Below are 16,300 nucleotides of genomic sequence, written 5' to 3' on the forward strand. Positions count from 1 at the left end.
AGTCACCTCTCCCCAGCACATCAGGTGGCTCAGGTGTGATTTAAACCCATGCTGACAGCTCCAAGGCACCCTCTCCATCCCATACCAGGAACGTGCTCCGTGGCTTTCCCAGGGACCGAGCAGGGCTGACCAGCCTGGAGCTTCCCTTTCAGCTGACCTTTGGGACTTTTTGGAATATGGGTGCGACATTCACCTTCGTTTGGTCACGAGGGTCATCCCTGGGCCTCCCAGAGGTGACAGATGTCTCACCCTGCACAGGCACTGGCCAGCTCCCAGCACTCTTGGACGAAATCCATCATGTCCATCATGTCCATCATGTCCATCCTGTCCCACTGACCCAGGGGGAGGTTGTCTCCAGCCTGATGTTGTCTCCAGTCACCCCAGACTGATGTTCACCCAGGCCTCGAGCAGCCTGGTCTAGTGGGAGGTGTGCCTGCCCACGGCAGAGGGAATTGAGACTGGATGTTCTTTAAGGTCCCTTCCAACCCCTTAATATTCCGTGGTTCTGTGATTCTGTGATTGAGTACCTCTTCCTTCTGTGCCTGCTGTCACACCAAATCAATTAACATCTTAATCACGGCATCAATAACTTAGCTACAGAACAAATGCGACTGCAGCATATTTATTTCTCCCTCAGAAACAGAGATTAATAATAATTAAAATATTTCCTAATTAAGGAAACAGTGATTTGGGGATGGAAGGGTGTTAGTCTTCCTATTAGAAATAGATGTACATTAACTGTACAAACATGCCTACTAAAACCATTAAATGGAGAAGACACAGATCTGAATAAATGCTGAACAATTTTTATCTTTAATTTACTGTATGTTGCATTATTTGGGGAGCTGTTCCTGAGCTATTGCTAAGCAGACCTGCCTGAGCACTGCTCCAGGTACACCTGGAAGAATTGTATTAATGTCTCCCTTCAGAACAGCTGGACCAGGGCTACTACCAACAGCATTCATCAATTGTTACTTAGATTTCCTCAACATTTTTTCTTCCTGTAAAGGTCCAGACACACCCTTTACAATCTTTCACCTTTTTTTCATGATCCATGGATCAAGAGCGAGCTTTAACTTTCACCCCAAAAGTGAGGTGATATTAATATCATGCTTTTTCTAGTCCATGGTAGTTTGGCACAGCTCATCTACTTCACGTGTGGCTTTTCTTATTGATTCAATTTTAAAATACATTTTTTTCCCTTTTTTGTCTCTATTCTCATTAAGTTTCCTCCACTCTAACACTTAAAACCTACTAACTTGCAAAGTCCCTGCTATAAACTGGAAAAAAAAGGCCACTTTTTTTTTCTTTTTTTTTTTTTAATCACAGAAAATCAGCCTGCATGTGTATATGAAGCGTGGTTACTTTATTTTAGGTCACTTGGCTGACTTTTTTGAACACAAATTTTTCAATGCTGTAAATCTATTCAGACTTATGGTCTGGCAGTACTTTTAACGTCACGCCGGCATGACCAAATTCAAAATAGTGGAATTTGTGGCAGCAAATAGCAAGAGTTAGGTGTCAGCACTACCTTATCTGCCTAAGAGAGCTTCTGATCTTCAGATTACAGCAGTCCCTTCTCACTCTTGACACTATTGCCTGCCACGTACAATCATTTATAAACACTAATTCCACCCTTTGTTGAGGGCGAAAAACTGCTTGCTTAAAACACAAAAAGGCAATAACAAACTTGTCTCAACGTTGATCACTCAATGCTGATTTCTTTGGTCGTTTGGAAACATCAAAGGGACGTTTTGCCTCCAGCCTTTGCCATTTGTCTCTGTAAAGTGGCATGTTCTTGTCCCTTGCTGACCTCCTCTCTGCCCCTAGGTCTTTATCTGTTATCTTCGCTAGGATCTCTTTGGTTTCTGACAGGAAAAGATGCACTGCCGCTACTCTCTGAGGGCTTCCAGCAGCATCAAGTACATTATCATGGCACAAAGCAAAACTGGGGAGCCTTCAGTCAGCTTCCAATTCATTTTCACTGGGGAAGCTGAGGCCGTGGAGGAGCTCCAGCTGAGCATTGTTCAGCTCTTCCAGAAAGAAAGAACACTGACTTCACAACCAGTCACCAAAACCACCAGGCTTCTGCAAGCAGCAGAAAGAAACCTGCTCTGCCCCTCCACCCCACCAAGATGTGTGCAAGGAGAGGAATTTGTGTAAGATAGGGCATTCCAGACATGTAAACAGCACTGGATGTCTGGCCCTTGATTCCTCCTGCAGCGAAGAAGCTCCAAAGCCACAACCAGCTGAGGAGGAGGACTCAGTGCCCATGGGGTGTGCAGCTTCCATCCCTCATCCTTGCCAATGCCTCCTGGGAGAGCAAAGATGCACAGACTTCAGGGAAAGAACAAAGTTCTCCCTCGCCAGGTGAAAAACTCAGCTGGTTTCAGGCAGCCATCCCCACCATAATGGGGTGCTCCTGGATTATACAGAAGGGAGCCATCCACGCTCTGTGTCTCTGTAGTGAAAAACAATTTACAAATTTAGCTTTTGTCCTCAGAATGTTGGGAAAAAATTCTGCCACACCTGTTCTCTGCAAAATTATTCTTCCCACCTTGCCCACACAGGCCCCAGATTGAAATATTTATTGCCTTTCAGTGACCAATTCTTGATAACATGGCCAGGACTGGATGAGCTTAAAGGTCTTTTCCAGCCTAAAAGATTGTATGATTTTACTTTATGGATATTCCAAAGAATTAACTGTGTGTAGAAATAGATCTTTAAGTGTGATGTGAAAGGTCCTGAGCAGCAGCAGGGTCTTTGTTCGAATCACTCCCTTCAGGACCTTGACAAAATTCCCGGTAACATGCTAACAATAAAACATATATTAAATTATAGACTTAAGCATATACTAAGAAATAGCCCCAAAACAAGGGCTTATTAATGGAAAACATCACGCACCACACCCCAAAATACTGTAAGGCTCAGCTTTGTAATGGCTGAGGATGGATAATCCTCACAAATATTCTGGAAAGCACTATAAGTCTTCATCATTGTGTCTAGGTCTGACACCAGTTTTAATAGTGTCTAGAGCCTTGTTAAGCTGAATCTCCCCTGTTTTTTCTGAGACGCCACAGTAAAAAAACCCAGCAGGAGGGGAACTGTATTTCATGAAAATCTAAACAGGTTTTGAAGAGTTAACAGGAAATGGGAGACAGCAGAGAGCTTTAGCATGAAGGGAGGTGACTCTCTCCTTTTCATGTGGACCACAATGTCATCAGTCAAACGTCAGATCGTCCTGATTTCCCTGCTTCAGAGGAAATCAGGACATTTTCCAAGACATTTACCATTTACCAAAAGCTCTACTTTGATTTTAGGAAAATACCAGCTGTCTTAGTTTGCATTGATGCATTTTTCTGCCCAGTTATAAGGGTTTTTTTCTTCTTATAAATTAAAAAAAAATAATAAATAATAAGAAAAGGAGAGTGACTCATGAGCAGATGCCATTTTGGAGTAGCCTCTGGCAGACATTGAGATCTCCTGAGAACACCAGACACTCAGGGAGGAATTGCAGAGTAGTGGCATTAACACATTCAGCCTTCCTGAAAGCTCTTTGCCATCTTTCATTTCACTGAGCATCCCTCAGTTCTCCTCCGAGGAAAGGAAAGGGTCTCAGCTCCCTCTGTTGCTCCATCTTCCCAGTTTTGTTTCTACTATGGCCACAATTCCTCTACACATTCAATAATTCAAACTTTTTCCATTGTTTCAAGCTCTCTTCGTGTGAAAAATCCTCTGACATCTCAAATGATGTGCTTTGTACTTGAATCTTTATTTAAGACAGGATGACCTTAATATAAAGATTTTCTCTCACTTTTATTTATGATAGGGCTCAGAGAGTTAATACTTGTTCAAGCTTTAAGCACTATTTTTATGTAATGAAAACAAGGCTATAAATAAAAATAAAACTAGCTGTCATTTGTCACCTTAAAACTAAACAAAGGATAGTCAGACACCAAGCTTGTACACTTGCAGCATTTTCCCTGACATTCTGGAATTCCTGAAGCATTAAGCACAGAAGTAAAGATAATGCATCTATACATGCAACAGCAGCACTGAAATTTCAGTTTTGTTCTACACATTTTCCCTGATACAACCCACTGCCTTCTTTGCCTCTTTGACCACTGTGGCACAGCCGAGCAGATGTTCCCACTGAGCTTGTCCCCTGTGAGGAGGTCTTTCTCCAGAGTGATCCCAGCTAATTTATAACCCATCAAGGTATATGAAAAATTCAGATGGTTCCTAGTAGTGTTAAGAGAGCTTCCAAGAAGAAATGCCTTTGGAATTCATCTGAGAACAGAACTGGCATTATCTGATATTTCAGTGCCACTCTGCCAGCAGCTGTTTAATATTTTCATATATGCCATTTGCCCTCACTAGAGCATTAAGCTTCCACTTTCCTGGTCTAATTACACAGGCTTATATTTTGATTTTTTAATATTTCAAGGTTAGTCATTCTCCCATAGGATCTGCTCGGTCTATTACTGAACTGATGTCACTTCAGTACCTACCTACAGAGGAAAACTAAAACTGAGCCATTTAAAGTGCTGCAGCAAGTCGTTTCAAGGAAAGAAACCAAAGTATTTATTTTCTGGTAAATCACAGCTATATTGAAGTCCAGCTACCAAGAAAAATATTGGAAATAATAGCCTGGGCCACAAGTTGTCATGTAAGATTCTTCCAATTCACCTTCCTCCTGTGACTGTGGGCACAAAACCACTGTGCCCTAACTGGAGCTCTGCCCCTCCTCTCGTAACCATTCCATGCTTCACAAATAATCAAACACCCACCAGAACAAACACCAGCACTCAGATGTTTCACCCAGACACCAAGGAGTCAGGAAAATTTTGTCTCTTTCAGTAATGACCAGTAAAACTGGAAAATGGAGGTGGATTCACATCTGTACGTGCTGCGTGCATGGGTATAACTGTTCTCATCAATGTGTTCTGACGGTTCTGACACTGTAATGCTTCTCTTTTCCAAAAAATACTTAAACAGTTGGTGAGAACAGACATGGGATTGTGTCAGCTGTGATGAGAACGCTCGCCTGAGAGGTGTGAAAGCTTAATTATTTATTCAAAGCAGTAGGGCTTCAGTGGGAGACCTGAGCAGGCTCTTCTCCCGCCTCTTCCCTCGCTCTCCAGAGCAAGATAGAGACATTTATCAGGGAAATGCAGGTTCACATCCTCCAGGAAATCAGAGAAATCCATCTGAGCAGTTGCTCTACCCCAGCAGCATTTGACATCTCCACCTGTTGACTTTAACCCACATTTCTTTCTTATTTTTGTAAGCAACGCTTGCACGGAATAAAGTCATTTTGGGAGAGTGGAGCCTTTTCCTCCAGGAAAAATGTAACAAATTATGGCTTCATCCACCATGACTTACTTTTTGCTCAAATACCCACCTCAGAAGTCAAATTTAACCCTGCCTCTGCTCATTCTTTTTCCACCCTCTCCCATTAAACTAACAAAACTGGCTGCACATTTATTAATCAAAATTAAGATCTGCTGACATATATGTTATGGAATTTGCAATCAAAAATAATTTTTAACTGATACAGGGTAGCCAAAAAGGAAACTTTGAAAGCTCCATGTTATCTCCATGAAATAGATGAACAACACAAGGCAATCAGTGGATGTTGTAAGTTCAGCTGTGAAAGCATGGGGAAAAAAGTGGACCCACTGTGAAAAATATTCTGAATAATTGTAAAATAATTGTAAAACAGAATCCCAGGAACTGCATAAAAGGTCATGAATGATGCCTGTGAAAAGCCTCAACACATGCAGATGTTAAACACAATTTTTTTAACTGCAATATACAAGAAGTGCTCCTTCTGTTCAATTGGGACACAAAATGTTGGTGAAGAGGGAGGTAGGGAGGAAAAGGGGTAACTTCAGCACTGTAACAGAATAGGACTTGATATTTTCAAGGGAAATCAGCACAGAAGAGAAATGAGCCAGAAAAGTGACTGGGAAAGATTAAGATTGGTGATCCAGAAAGACCCACATATATTTGAAGTGAACATCTGACCTGAGAGGGAGTAACTGCTCAAGGGAACAAAGCAGAGGAAAGGCAAGGGTAGGAAAATCACTCTGACTGATGCTGAAATGCATCATGCTGCTCATTATTAGTTTCCAGCATGCCCTCCTGGGTGAACCCAAGTCAGCACCCAAACTTGGCAAAGCTTCAAACATCATTGTCTGATGTTTGCTGCTGGACATAAAGCAGGAGCTTTAACTGCATCTTGGAATTTCCAGCAGGAGTGTTCCAGGCACTTGTTGCAGGGCAGTGGTGTCCACCCACACAGACACCCACACCATCAAAAGACATGAGATGCTCCAGGTCCTGGGAGAAGTTTAATTGCAGAGCTCTCTCCAAACTAGAATTGCCTCCACAATTGCATACACAGCTTTTTCTGCTGGTTAGCATGAGCAGCTCAGCAAAAGATGAGTCCTTGCAAGGACTTGGCTCAGTGACCTCCCCACCACACTGCACCTTTACACCCTTCCACGCTCAAAAATCCTGACTCACTGCGAGCACAGACCTCCAGCTTCCAGCCAGAGATGCACAATTGCTTCCTGCATCCCCTGGAATTTTTCGCAGTGCGTTGTTCCATGCGAGTTCACTCCACTGGTGTCCCTCAAAGAGACCCACAGAGCTGAAATGGAACAGGCAATTCTGCTCAGCAGAAGTATCTCTCACCATTCACTAAGAAAAGTCACCTTCTGACTGCTATTCCATTGAGAAAACAGCGCTCCTGTGTTGGTTTTCAGCTGTAGCATCCAGACCTCTTTCACTTTTCCTTTTTCAAATCAAGTCGCTTTTAATTTCTCACCTGTAGACCGTAAATGTCTCTTAGCACATACTCAAGACCAGCTGATTCTGTAAGGATGAATATTTTTCTCATACACAAAGATATTAGATATCATGGGGTTTTTTTAACCAAGGTGTGAATTTGTTAGATTTTTTTTTCAGAAGTGCACTTAAGGCCATACTTTGGAAATTTTATTCAGACTGAATTTGTCTTGTTCTGTGAAAGCACTACGTTCATTTTCTTGTGACACAAGGTCAACTGGCATCAATACCCTTTACAGAAAGTGAACCTACATAGCCAGGAAGAAAGGCAGGTCTCACAAAAAAATGTGAACGCTAATCTGATCGTAGCCAGCCCATACCAATTGCTCTTTCTGACTTGAAAGTGTGGCACCAAAATTACAGCATTTTATTTCATTGCACACTTGAAGATGACAACAGCATTTTGCCCATCACCTTGAAAAAGACCACCGAGCAGGGGATATTTGATTTAAGATTATGTGATAAAGCAAGTTCCAAGTCAATGCTGTAGGTCCAAAAATAAAATACAGGTTAAACGTAGGTAGCTAAATTCAAAGTCAAATGCCTGTTAGATGGCGAAGTCTCCTTCTCATACCACCCTGCTCAAGGCAGTGCCCTCATTCTGACTTTCTGTTGCCTAATTCAAGCATTTGAATTATCCCTCTAAGGATCACATCACAGAACTTACCACTGAGTCTATTCAGGGAGCATTTCACTGGTCGTGGATCCTCAGTTTTCCACCTAGCAGCAGAAACAGCTGCCTCTCACTTTACTGTGAATCAGCATCACATTGTGCACCAATAGATGTACTTTGCTCTATATTTGATGTTATAACTCTTCCAGCACACTGTACAAGGAGTTAAGTGGCTTCAGAAGTATAAATCTGTTTTTAGTGAAGAAATAATTAGGTAAATCTACAGAAAACATGGAAATTCTTATTATAAGAATAATTGCACACAAATAAGATTATGTGTGCAAAAACTGCCGAATTCTTTCACCACTCTGGACCAGATCTACCTATAAAATTCAGTAATCCTGCTGCACCCAATACCTCATAAACACCTCTTTTTCAAACAACGTAATTTTCTGGTTCCCTAAAATGGAAATTAATCGAGAGCTTCCGTAGTAACATAGAATTTAATTTTTTTTTTTTTTTAATTAAGGTTCTTCCTTTGTAGTCCCTAATACGGGACAGCTGCTACCAAGATCAGCAAGTATTCTGACTAACAGAGGCAGAAGAATTTTGGATTATTGTTACGTTTCAGGAATGTGGAGAATATAAAATTCTATACCTCGAAACCTACTTCTTTCAGACTGAGTTTCTGTCCCATGTACTGCTCATCTGCCTTAGTCTGCAGGGCTGAAAAATCTGCTGCCATGAAGAAAATAATGTAATATTTTAATTATTCACTAAATACTTAAACATACAACAATGTTGCCCTCACTGTTCATCCTTGTTCTAAGAGTTTACTGTGACCATAAATTTTTTTTCACTGCTGGAAAGAAGGATAGTTCTTTTCACCAATTGCTTTGGTGGTGCTCTCTTGTCACAAAGGCTCCCACAGCAAATGAAGACTGAAGAACAAATTCTTTTATCTCTCTTGGTATTATCCAATAATGCACAAATAATTGGACAAAAAGATAGTATTAGATCCACCTGAAAATTAGTATATGATGCAAGAAAGAACTAAAGAAGGGTTGTTTTTTTATTCACTGTGGCATCTTTCACAGAAATCTTCATTGGTGGGGACAGAAATACTGTCAGGTTCAAAAAAAGACATGCACACACATATACATAGCAATTATTTTTAAAAGTACAAACGAAACAAGCATTTAAAAAATGGCTTTTTAGGTATTTTAGGAAGGCATTTAGGTATGTATTTGTGAATGTTATGAAAACATCACTGTCATTATTCACTGACACAAAATAGTATAAGAGCAACTTTTTTTGTTTGTTTGGCTGGGGTTGTTTTCTTTAAATCTAAGAGTTTTTTTACAGTTCATGCCCAGCTCAGCCAGTTATTTGCCTACCGCTTGTGGTGAATGGTTTGTGGTACAGCTTGAAAGGAGCAGGGGCTCTGAAGATAGGAAACCCTTTTTTAAATACTCCAATCCTCTTTATAGATCAGGGTGAGGGTCCCTGTGGCTGGAGCTCTGCAGGGTTATATCCTGAACTGCTATTTTAATTTGCATCCTCTACAAATGACAGAAGCCCTCTATTCATTCTGTGTTTTGCCCAGCAAGGCTTCATCACCTTTATTTTTTTATTTATTTATTTTACAGTTTTTCATGTGTTAACTCTGCTTCCTTTCTTCTAGATCCTCTGCAGAGCAGTAGTGTACCTTTTAAAACAGATAAATTCTCCTGCTGCTAAGGTTTTACCTTTTGCATTTATTGCAAAAGTATGAGGAAAGCTGGGCTGAGCTGAAAGACTTTTACTGTGTAGGGCTTGATTTTTAGTAATGTGGCACAGCTCACAACTGTAAAACTTCAGCATTCCAACAGCATTTGGTTCTCCTCATATGAATGGTTTCATAGATTATAACTCAGAATTTATGCAGGTGAAGTTAATTTCAACACTGGTGAATAAGATTTTTCTCCCATTTAAATTGTTTTTCTTAAATAACCATCCTCATTTAAAAAGGAAAAATTCCCTGAATCTGGTCTCTTTAAGACTCTTTTTCTAACTGTGCTCAGAAGACATATTTCCATATGAAAAGGTAAATCATAATTTTCTTATTATATTGATTTTCCACTTACTGTGACGGCAAAGATTTTCAGTCTTCCTAAAAAGAAAATAAAGAAGGATCAAAGTTAACACATTTTTATAACCTGATGAATATTTTCCACACTGAATCACTCAAGAAATTAAAACCAACAGTCTACAGCATTTAAAATCATGGTGTGAACGCACCCCAGTGTACAAATGCTGCACTCCTAACCATTTAAATTCATTAAGTTCTTGGCAGCACTATCTTATGTGTGCATATGTTTAATTTATTTGTACTGACAGAGACTCCACTTCAAAATACTCCACCAGATAGGGATCATGAGATTGTATCAAAAGTGATTCGCTGGATCTTGTCACAAGTTAGACAAGGTTTTCATCCCTTTTGACAATTTTTCCAAGAACAAGTAAACAGGAAATGAGAATTATTGCATGCAGCTTTCCCTCAGCTACACTGATGGAAACCCTGCATAGAGGACGAGTAAAATTATTTCTGTTGGCCAATATATATACTCAAATAATGAGCATTCAATCTAGCAAATTCAAAAAAAAAACACCACGAAAGCCACACCTGCAGATAAAAACACTGCTGTCAAAAAAGGAGCATTCTATTACCACAGAAGCCTCCCTGCAGAAAATGTATTAACAGACTCAAAAGACAAAGTGACTGCTTCCTTTGTAGGGAGCCACGCCATCCATGAATTTCCAGCAGCAGCAGCAGCACAAGTTCCACCAGCAGACGTGGAATCACCAGGACAGCTCAACCAGTTGTAGCTGCACCTCCACCCCAGAGCTGCTGCCCCTGCAAACTTTGCCCCAGGACAATCCTTTAACACAGTTATGGGTGGCTGTCACGTTCTTCTCTTTCACCAGCTCATGACAACTCCTTGGAGAAAATATTCCTGGATATCCAGGACGCAAAAACCTTAGTAGACTTCAAGACAATAATCAGAAGTACCTTTTAAGCCATGCAAATGGAAAAAGATCTGTGATACCTTTCACGAGGCATCTGTCCTAAAATATTTTTCAAATATTAACACCTCTCATTTGAGGCACGTCCCATAAGAAACCACAAAGCAGTGCTCAAATAAGGAACTGATATCAGAGCTTCTCATGGTTATTAAAAGATATCCTAGCTATAATTGAAGCCAGGGAGCTACAACCAAGATGATCCTTATTAAAATAAACTAATGAGATTTGACAGAATATGAATTTAAGCCTAAATACCAACAATGTCACAAATGAAATATATTAACTGAAAACCGTTGCATTTGATTTGAGGCCCTATCATGCAAAACGAGAAAAGAGGTCACCCTAAACCTTCAGGGAATCTGTTCTTAGAGAAATTTTAATTTTGTTCACAACCCCTGGGAAGCAAAGATAATGAACTGCCTCGCTCAGAGATGTAAGAGGTGTACCAGTCACACACTGACAGCATCATGGTTCATGTTACCTCCTCTACCTACACAGAATATTCAGCTGAAAAGAGCAGTGATAATGGGGACTAGACAGTGTGCTCCTTTACTCACACTGGAAATCCTGCTTCAATAGGCCTGAGCAAGTGTTAGTAATTTCCCCAGAATGAGTGGGACACCAACCCTGTCTCTTGTTTCAGTCACATGCAGAAGGAACGGGGTTTGTACATTGCTAAGTGTAATACAAGAGCTCCTTACAGAGCATGGAAGCTGTAAAATAAGGTAGGGTGAGCCAGTAACTCTTAAAGGAGTCCCTGGGTCACCTCCTGACAAAAACTTGTAAATGCAGATGTCTGAGCCTTTTGGATGCCGTGGGAATGCCAAAAATATTCACCCATCCAAACCTGGGACTACATGCGCAAACCCAGGCAATCCCACACGCTAACAGAAAGCGACCAAAAAGTGTGTCACAGAGTCAGTCCAACACATTCCTGGGACATCTGGCCTCAGAGTGTGAGCCTCGAGGGCTCTGCCTCTGCACACCAGCTGGTTTTGTGCCCTGCTGTCCACTGCCTTTCTGACAGCCAAGTGGCTACTGCCTCCTGCGTGGGGTCCATGATCCAAATTCCTCCAAAGCTAAAATCCTTGGAGGCACTGCTGTTTGAGTATACCTACAACTCCCCACACTTCCACACGCCTCAGAAAACACCACCCAGAGCAAGAGAAGTGCTCTGCAATGCTGCAAGCCCTGCAGCACCATCCCAGCCCAAAGGCACAGAGCTGGTCCCGGCACAAGCCCAGACCAGACACCAGTTACCCAAGGCCTCTGGCACAGCCTCTGCCTGCAAAGCAGGCGCTTGGGAATGTGCCACTGGAAAGCTGAGCTGCCTCTTTTTACACTGGGACAAGCAGCTGGTTAGAAGCTGCACTCAGATTGCTCAGTGGTTGTTTTGAAAACTGGCCAAAATCTTGCCTTCAGAGTTTTGGTGCTGCTTGGGAGGACATGCAGCAGCAAGCAAAGAAACCTATTTCTAGTGGCTTGAGTTGCCTGGTAGTTCAGTGATAAAAAGTGTCTTTTTCTGTCTGAGTGGCTTGAAAGATGGCAGCACAGTCAGTTTAGCAGCATTTTGTTGATGATGGTCCAACACTGAGCAAAAACTTGCTCAGTTTTCCACATAAAAATACCATTCCATGGACTCTCTTCAAATTTTGAGAGCACCACAATTTCCTGAAATCACATGGTTCATGATATTGAATACCAAAATTCAGTCGTGCTCGTACAGATTGAAAAACGTCACCTAATCTGTGTGGGAGACTACCTGTGATCTTTGTGGGATGATACAATCCCCACACACAGAGAAATCCTGACTTTCCAGCAGTTACAGTGGACATTCACTGGTGGTTTCTGAGACTCAGCCAGCATTGCAGTCATATGTGTAACTTTAAAAAATGAGTGGTAAAAGCAAATCAAGTCATTTACAGGAACTGATGGTTTTCTTTCCACTTATCTGAAAAATCAGTGTTTAACACAGCAGAAGTTGGTAGTTTGCCTTTAAAAGTATCTTATCCACTACTGAACTTGTTCAGTTCAAAGATTGCCTTCAATATTTTCCTTTTATCACTTTCTAAAACTGATTTCTGCTACCTAATGGAATAAAACTTGCTCATTTCTGGGGTATGCAGAGCAGGAGCACTCATGACACCCATGAGATCTGCAGTAGGTACGGTGAAAATGCAAAGTATTTTGCTAATTTGAGTGCGGGTGACAGAAAATTCCCTGCTTCTGCTTAAACACTCTTCATTACAAAGTCTTGCTCCTCATCTTCCTTCTTTTCTTCCTTCTTGGCTTCTTGATCACACTCCACTTCTGTCCCACGAATTTGCCTCCAGGGTCTATCAGGAAAACAGAAACATAATTAAGAGCAAAACATTCTGAACTTACAGAAGATGAGAAAACACACTTAGCCTGGCGCGTGGAAGAGGCCCAACTACTTGTGAGATGCAGCACGAACAGCAAAAGAATTCTCAGAAAAGCCTGGACACAGCCCGACTTGCTAATAAGTCAAATCAAATTCCAAGGCAAGGCAGAGATAACACAGATCAGAAGACAAAAATCAATGAATATTCTGGAGAGAGCTGTGTAAAGATTGCGTGATGAAGTGCTAAGTCAAAAGTGTGTTTATATGAAAATGGTTCTCCTCATACAATCAGGCTACACGGAGACCATGCAAATTCCTTTCACAGAGCCCATGCATCTGTCTCCAGAGAAAGTGATGGTAGAAGAGAGATAATCTGAATTTTTTTTGCAAACTTTTTTTTTGGCATTCCATTTCTTAAGCAGTAGAAATGAGAATACTGTGAAAAAAGGAAAAGATTATGTAGCCAGGAGTATTAACGAGCTCTCACTGAAACCTGACAACCAGTCTGAACAACCTCATAGTGTAAAAAGCCCAACTTGTAAAAAAGAAGGAGAAAACACTGTAGACTGAGAATCTATAAATAATCTCAAATGGAAAGCTGCTGTTCAGCTGGCATAAAATAATTTCCTTTATTTTCAGTCAGTTTGGAAAACCGGTGTTTTAATATATTTTCTTTTGATTACATAATTGTTGAATGGGTGTTGCTTGGTTTGTCACCATATTTGTATTTCTCTTCTATGTTTTTCATTCTATTTCAGTAAAAAATTTGCATGAATGTGTAGGGTTGTTTCCAGAAAAAAAAAAAACATAAATAGAAAGAGTATGTTCTGCTGCCTTTTTTTTCCTGTAGATTTCAGTAGCTTCTTACCAGTGACTCACAGTGTCCACCCTGCTGAAATTTCCAGGCAGAGGAAGTGCATAACTCACATTTTTCATTATATTATTAGCTTTTACCTGACATACTCCTCAGTGGGATCAAGTGTGCTTGGTTTCTGCTGCCTGAATCCTTCCCCTTTCCTGGATTCAGAGTGAGCACCTCCCTGCAAATGAAATTCATGGTGAGTGGCCACGGGCAGAGTGAAGGAGGGGATGTCTGGGGTGCCTTGGGGACCAGCATCACGCAGCAGATCCATTACTGCTCTGCAAGATCCCCACAGGAAGAGTGATGGTGAAACTTGAAGACAACTGGCAACAAAAGAGGGCTGAGAACCTAAAAGCAGTTGCAGAGAGAAAATGGACTATACACCTCTCACAGGACAGAAATCTTCCTGCAGGAAGATGTGCCTGGCAGTGTTTGCTAACTCCTGATTTTTCTGACAAATCCTAAATGCGTCTCGCTGTGTCACTGAGGGACTCTAATTTTTATATCAGTTGTGTACATTTATGGTTTTATCTCCTTTTCCTCCCCCCGCCCCCCCAAAAAACCCTCACAGGCACCAAGTAGCGTGATTTGAAAATTTTTAAGAATTTCATGATGGCAGGACTTTTATGAGTTTTAAAAGCAAGTCACGCAAGAGGAGAGCAAGGCAAAATCAGACAAGTGATGAACCTGTTAAAAACAAAACCCTGAAACTCTTCCTCTCGTGCTCTTTAGGTTTATCTGGAAGATTATGCTTTAGCTGCTGTTTTCCCAGTATCCTTCCCCTGAAAGCCTGAATAATAGCCAGTTTTAAGTGGCACCAGTGGGAGTTTCCAAAACCCTTTTTCATTGTAGTCCAATACAACATGAATGACAACACTTGCTTTTTCAGAGAATGCTGTCTTTGCATCCATTTTAAAAAGAAAAAATTCAAAAATCTCTCATAAAATGATACTGAATGTTCATTTTTTGAGTTGTTGCTGTGGTCTGAGCTGCCAGGAATAACAATCAGCAGGCCTGTGAAGTTGCCCGTCGTGACAGTGCTCCTAGGTAAAAGCAAACCTCATATCCGTTCATCTTATCTGAGCTGGATTTAAGCAAACAGCTTTCACTCTGCACCCTTTCATGGTCAGATACTGGGAGGGGAATAAAAGGAGAAAGTCTAAACTATGCTTGGAAGAAAGGCAATAAACATCCTTGATCACTATTATAGATACAGTTAGTTAATGCCTCCCGAAGATGATGGATGTGCACGGAGCAGTGCTCTGCATGTGGAGCAGCTCTTCAGCTGGAGTTAACTCCACATCACTCAAAAAACCCTCCACGGGATTGATACAGAAGCATCACTATCAAGATATGCAGATTAGGCCCCCAAAAGTGTCAGAACTGTATGAAATAAGGGGGGTTTTTTAACCTCTGTTGAGTGCTAATCAGGCAAGTTCCTCTGAGACAGTGCACTAGCTCGTGTCATGCTGAGCAGAGCTTTCGGTTTTAACCCAAAATTCCTGCAGAATTGTATCTATCTCATCAAACAAAGCTTATAAATTAAAATTCATCTTATTTTAAACCTATGCCTTTGCTCTACAAAACTATAACATCTCTCTAGTGCTTAATACATGGAAACACACATATTGCCCCAAAATGACATTCCTCTAGCCCCACATCTGGCTCAGCAACATTCAGCTGTGGGGGCCTGAAGGATGACTATGGAAAAGCTAGCAAAAAATCAGCTTTCCCCGGATACATCCCCTTGGTATCCAGCAGCTCAACACCGCTATATTATCTGGTCTTAAAACCACCAAGGGTGCCAGAGTTATTTTTAAGATTTACCAGAAGGCTTTATGCTAAGACTTTGTGATGTTTCATCCTCTTCATTACCTGCACCTGACTTATAACTGGAAAAAACACAGTGAAAAACCACACAGGTTCACTTTGTGGGGCGGTTTTGCTGTTTCTTTTGGTTTACTCTGTCTAATAAACCAAAAAGAGGGCTCCTAAACCAAAAACAGGGCTCCTAAAAGACTTACTGACCCAAACCCCACAGCACAGGGTGTAGATGAGCTGGAGTCTCTCAGCCCAAACCCACTGCAAATAAAACGAGTAAACAACCCAAAGAGGAGTCCTGGGGAAATAAACATCATGAAACATGACAGCAGTGAGAAAACTCGGCAAAATGCCCATTTTGGGTCACTTTCACTGTGCTGGGGGGGGCTCCAGCTCTCCCAGCAGCATCTCACCACGGTGGGGAGGAACAGGGTGGGGGCAGCGAGGCGAGAAGGGCCCCGAGGATGGGAACGGGAGGGGGACGCCGTCCCAGGCCCGCCCTCTCGGGTGTCCCCGGAGCGCTGTGCCGAGGCCCCGCCGCCTACAAACCGCCCCAGAACCCACCCTGCATCCCGCCCAGCCTCTCTCATCCCGCATCCCGCCCCACGTCCCGCACCCCTCATCCTGCATCTCTCATCCCTCATCCTGCACCCCGCATCCCTCATCCCGCCCCACATCCCGCTTCCCGCACCCCTCATCCCGCATCCCGCACCCCACATCC

General features: G+C 41.9%; 1 long non-coding RNA gene across 1 annotated transcript; it reads right to left on the reverse strand.

Moving 5' to 3' along the window:
* Positions 1–3,616: 3,616 nt before the first annotated feature.
* Positions 3,617–16,130, reverse strand: LOC121662169. Its single transcript, XR_006015221.1, has 3 exons — positions 13,851–16,130; positions 7,523–12,870; positions 3,617–6,835 (listed from the first exon to the last, which is right to left on the reverse strand). It is a non-coding gene; the product is annotated as an uncharacterized LOC121662169 (long non-coding RNA).
* Between the last annotated feature and the right edge of the window lie 170 nt (positions 16,131–16,300).

Source organism: Corvus kubaryi, unplaced genomic scaffold, assembly GCF_017639235.1.
Source record: "Corvus kubaryi isolate FWS band 111438036 unplaced genomic scaffold, C.kubaryi_AGA036_p1.0 37236, whole genome shotgun sequence".
NCBI lineage: Eukaryota > Metazoa > Chordata > Aves > Passeriformes > Corvidae > Corvus > Corvus kubaryi.